Source organism: Nelumbo lutea, chromosome 6 (assembly GCF_056320005.1).
Source record: "Nelumbo lutea isolate HS-2025 chromosome 6, American lotus-T2T, whole genome shotgun sequence".
NCBI classification, from domain to species: domain Eukaryota; kingdom Viridiplantae; phylum Streptophyta; class Magnoliopsida; order Proteales; family Nelumbonaceae; genus Nelumbo; species Nelumbo lutea.
The window spans coordinates 27,734,126-27,739,460 of NC_142689.1; the positions used below are offsets into that span (position 1 = coordinate 27,734,126).

General features: G+C 35.5%; 1 long non-coding RNA gene across 1 annotated transcript; it reads left to right on the top strand.

Moving 5' to 3' along the window:
• On the top strand, positions 1-1,757 carry LOC148848176 (uncharacterized). The gene is made up of 2 exons (XR_016101402.1): positions 1-654; positions 1,004-1,757. It is a non-coding gene; the product is annotated as an uncharacterized LOC148848176 (long non-coding RNA).
• The last annotated feature ends 3,578 nt before the right edge of the window (positions 1,758-5,335 follow it).

Sequence of the window (5,335 nt, forward strand, 5' to 3'; positions counted from 1 at the left end):
CAGCAATTTGCAGAGAGAAGTTTCAGATGTGCCCACCTCCATTTTAGCTATATCTCTGCTGCTCAAACACGAGAAAGAAGTACCCAGGAATTGAGCATGATTGCTCAAGATACTATAAGTGAATTCAAGAAATTGGTTTCACTTCTTGATGCATCAATTCTATCAGATCACAAGAGAATCAGGAAGGGTCCGTTGCCAAATTTCACCCATGTTGGGAATTGATGGATTATCATGATTTTTTAATCAAAGAACTTGAACTTGCATCCACTGCTACTTTCCTACCATAACAACAGCACAGACACTTACCACACGGAGTACTTGTTCCCTACCTGTTCTGACACTCTCCAACAGTCTCAGCTCATATGGGCAAGTACAAAAATCACCATTACATCGTTGTTACTACGAAAACAGCAATAATGTTGTTATCTCGAAGAACTCGTTCTTGGGCCTGAACCATCTTTTATCAGAACAGTCTTTCACTTCTACAATTAGCATGGACGGCCATTATTACTCCGTCTGGGAAAGTCTGGCCACTCAGGACGATTCCTCCATATTCTCTTCCTCCAAGACGAAGTGTGATCAGCCAAAGAGTGCTGCAGAAGTGGGCACAACATGTATCACAAACCAAGGATATTGTCACTGTTCAAAGCGAAGGTATTATTCCTCGTATACTTACCTTTCTCCTGTTTTTGACTTGTATGCATGCGTAAGATCCATTAATGTTGCTAAACACGTTTCTGATAGTAATTTTCTTCTTGAATTGCTTAATTTCCTATGCTGCCATTTAATTTCTTCTTCATAGAGTTTTCCTTGAAGCCCTCTGTTTGAGATTTCTATGGGTCGCCTTAGGAGATGCCAATTAGTTATGGTTTGTTATTCTCTGGTTCATGCAGCTGTTTTGATTACTATAATTTGTGGCTTTTCATTTTTCGTCTATCGTAATGATGGTTTTTTCTATTCCTATTATTTCATTACGTACTTCATCTTCTTTCATTGGTGATAGGAAGCTGAGGATAAAGAAAGCAATCAAAATTCCTGCTGTAAGTAGCAAGCTAGCAGATACACCTCAAGATGATTTCTCATGGAAAAAATAGGGGCAAAAGCCCATTAAAGGATCTCCATATCCAAGGCATGTCAGTATTTCTCATCAGTCCTCCCTTAATTGAATTCTTCTATGAAAAAAGGGATTGTTGGGTGTAACATTTTGTTGCTATTTCATAAACATATACCTTAATTTCCATCAACAAAAAGGATTTACATGTCATCCGGGACAAGGAGAGATGATCCCCTCTGCTCTTATATGCTTCCTATCTTCTAGATTTTCAGATATAAAGTTGGGCATCTTCAATTGTTATATATTATGTGCCGTCCACCAAATGGATACATAGAATAAGATTGGAGAGTGAGGCCTACAAGCTGATAACAGTATTGAAGTTTCTTTCATGGCTAATGGTGATCATATAGGAGCTATTACAAATGCAGCAGCATGAGGGGGTGTCCTGCAAGAAAGCATGTGGAGAGGTGTCTAGAAGACCCTACTATGTTGATTGTGACGTATGAGGGCGATCACAACCACTCCAGAATTACATTTGCACCAAGCTTAACATCACAATTCAGCATTAGTAGAGTCTGAATAAGTTAGAGGAATATTGAACATGTCTCCCATTCACGTTTCTGGTTTTGCTGATGCTTGATAATTGTAAGATATGAAACAACTAGCTAGACTTTTATGGTGAAAGATCTCTCTCTTTTGAGTCTTTTCTTTTCTCATTAATTTCTTGGTGCAGTTATAAGTGGCCATAAAGGGTTCTGATTACTTCAAGCAACTAGGCTTGGCGGATTGCTGGTTGGGGCCTAGTTATAAGTTTCCCTCCCCTATATGGGTTGAGAATTAATTCTTGATCACATAGTTTATTACAAAAATCTTCAGTGTTCAACCCTGATCTATATGCTCAATTCTTCAATCTACGTCAACCACATTCCTCACCCTCCATTGGGGTTTTCTAATTGAATTCTATAAGTTCTCTAAAAACTTTCATTATTGTAATTGAAAATTATCTGTTAATTAAGGGCTTATTTTGGCCCAGCAGTAAGGAGTTTTGAGCTAAAGTAATCAAATGGATGTCAAAAAACCGTTCAACCTAAAAAGCTTAAATTGTTAGGTGAAGTCCCTGAATAAGCCCGAATCCCTGTAGGGATCTTTGATTAACCTAGCAACACATTCATCACCCTTAACACCCCAGCAAAGACTGTGGTAGTGAAATTTAAATCCCGTCTCTGTTGAAACAAACCAGCTAAATATATCAATTGAATCATCCCGATTTTATTCTCTAACAATAAACACCTACTCTAGCGATAGAGCGACAAGAGGAATAGAGGCCAATAATAATAACAATAGACACATTCTCTAACAGTAGACATACACATACAAACTTGTCGGAAGCCCCAACAAGTTACCCGCCAACCTGTCACAACCGTCATTTAATCAGGACCCGAAAAGGCCACCCATTCCCGGTCGGCTTTTACAATCCTATCATCCGGTCTGAGCCGAATATTCAAACACTGCTTGAAAGGATGCAGCTCCAGCACCCAATAGAAGGCTGATGCATGCATCTAATCCTCACTAAACCTGTTGATGGTCCGGGCTTTGGTTTTGACCCATGAACATTTAGCACTGCTTTGGGTTTGTGCTTAAGATTGATTCATTCAAATCTTAGTAAAAGTTAAAATCCAAACCCAACCCATGAATAGGTCTAATCCTGTAACAATTCAATCTATTGAAAAAGCTGGAAAAAAATAACAATAAATAAAAGAAAATCTAAAGAGTTGAGTCTTAAGACTGCTTGAATCATTTCATGTGGAAAATGCTGTTGCATCATTTGAAAAACTTTTAAAAGGATAAATTTTATAGAAATTCCTCAGGAACTTTTATTAGTTTTTCAGTTTTATTTACAAATACCTCCATCTATGATTCACTACCTCCATTGAATTTTGATTCATTCTCCCACCAGTCACTGTTCCAATTGTACAAATTGTACTAAAATTTATGAAGTGGACTGAACAATAAAAATTCCTAAATTTTAAAGTGATAGGTATATCTATGATGCCGAAAATATGATACAAGAAGAGTTTTGATCAATCATCCCCTGAGTTTTGATGAATACTGATTCTATGGTACCTATTTGATTGGTTAAAGGAAACATGCCATGGAGGCATGTGCATATATGTATATATATATATATATATATATATCCATATATATGATGAAATAGATTGCATTTAATTTTTATAGCGTAGATGTGATGTGAAGCCAAATCAAGCATTAATATTATATGAAAAAATCAAGATAAAGTTAAAAAATATTCTGATTTAACTTTTTATGGCTTGGACGTGATTCCAATTTTAAACAGGCTAGAAAATCTTGGGTTGAACCGTCATTCTCACTTAAATCATTTAGTTTTTTGGTTAAGACACTAATCCCAAATTTGATTTACATCAAATGTGAATGAAATTGGGATATTGAATATTATTAATAATTAAATTAAATTAAACATATTAGGGCTCATAAAAATAAAGTAAAATACCATTTTTAGGGCATTTCTGAAATGTGGTCCACACATGAATGACAAAAGTGTGTGTGTGGGGACAATCCGGATCTCCTACCCACAGGATATTATAACTGTATATCTGAAACATTTCTCTATAAATGATAACATGTAAATACAGAAAATATTCTCAATGTACAATTGTAATAATGTGTGGATAGGCATGGGTAGGAGATCCGAACATAATAATGTGTGATTAGGCATGGGCAGGAGATCCAAACATGATCAGAGAAAAGACAATCTTACCAAATACTAAGAACCAAGTCCAGCATGGCCATGGTTAGAGATAGGACTGCACATGGATGGCATCAAATCATATATACTTAGATCCAAATTTGATTCATTATTACTCAAATTTGAACCAAATCATATCCATTGGATTTAGATCAGATTTCAAATGGATTTGGAAATTATCAGTATAAATTATCAATAATAATAATATAAAAATAAAAATGAATTTTATCATTTTATGTTGATTTCATGAATAAAATGACTTGAAAAATTTGAACCTTTAACTATTTAATAAACATGGAACATTCACGTTCAGCCATATCATATCATATAATTAATATTGTTGTACGATGCATATTCAATTCAATCCAATTATAAATGAACTGAATTTGGATCATCTTAATTGAATCAAATTTAAATTCAGACAAACAGATACATGTGTAAACAAAAAGTCCATGAATCATATCAGCTCTCAAGGATTGACTATTATTACATGTATAAACAAGAAAGATTATGTGTTCCAATTTTTACTGGGGATTTGAGGAATGAAAATACTATCCTCCCTAATCTGTGCAATATGTTAGTCAAAACTTTTAACACTGTATTTTCATTATTAATATGTTTTTTAACTCTCAAAAAAAATATTACCAAGTCAGCAGTTTTTTTTTTTTTTTTTTTTTTTTTTTTACCTTTTGATGGGTTCGGGGTTACAAAATAATCTTAATCTCCAGGTCATGGGTCAAATTGTTTGATCACCCATGGAAAACAGGAGGTTTGAAACACTTCTTTCTCGATTTAATTAAACACCTGTTTAGGAGGGTTGAGCTAAACGTTCAGATAAGCTGGTTCAATTGTTTTGAGGTCTATCCAAAGAGAGTGAAGCAGACAGCCCAACCAAAAAAATGATTTACAGATGATTTGAGCTCTCCGGATTTTTAACCAAATTAAACATAGCTTAAAAGGCTGTCCATGTAGGGGGCCTACCTCAGAAAGCCAAAATCCATTGCACTTCAGCCCTCCCAAACAGTGAAATGTGAGCACGTTATTGTTTGAAATTAACCAAAAATTAACGGATGATGTAATGTGTTGAATTTATTGTCAGGTCCCAATGTATTCGTATTTCACTGGAAGTCGCTGCTGCAGTGTTCTGCAACCGTGGTCGCGGGTAATGTGATCTCGTGATCTCCCTCCTTCAACGGTTCTACCTTGCCGCCACTAATTGATCCAGAAAATAGAAAAACAGCTTACAATTTTTACTGAGTTATTGGTGATTAACACAGCAAAGGGTGTAGCCTGGAACAAAAGCTTGCGTAAGAACAGCTTTAAACTGGTTTTGGGCCCTATAATTGGAACCACTTAAATGGATCACATCATGAAAATTAGCTGGGCCCTAATGAACTTGAAACTCGCTGATAGCAGTTGAGAGTCCATTTCAGCAACAGAAGAAGGCTGTCACAAATTCCTCAAACTTAAAAAGTCTCTAAAAAATAATGCATAAT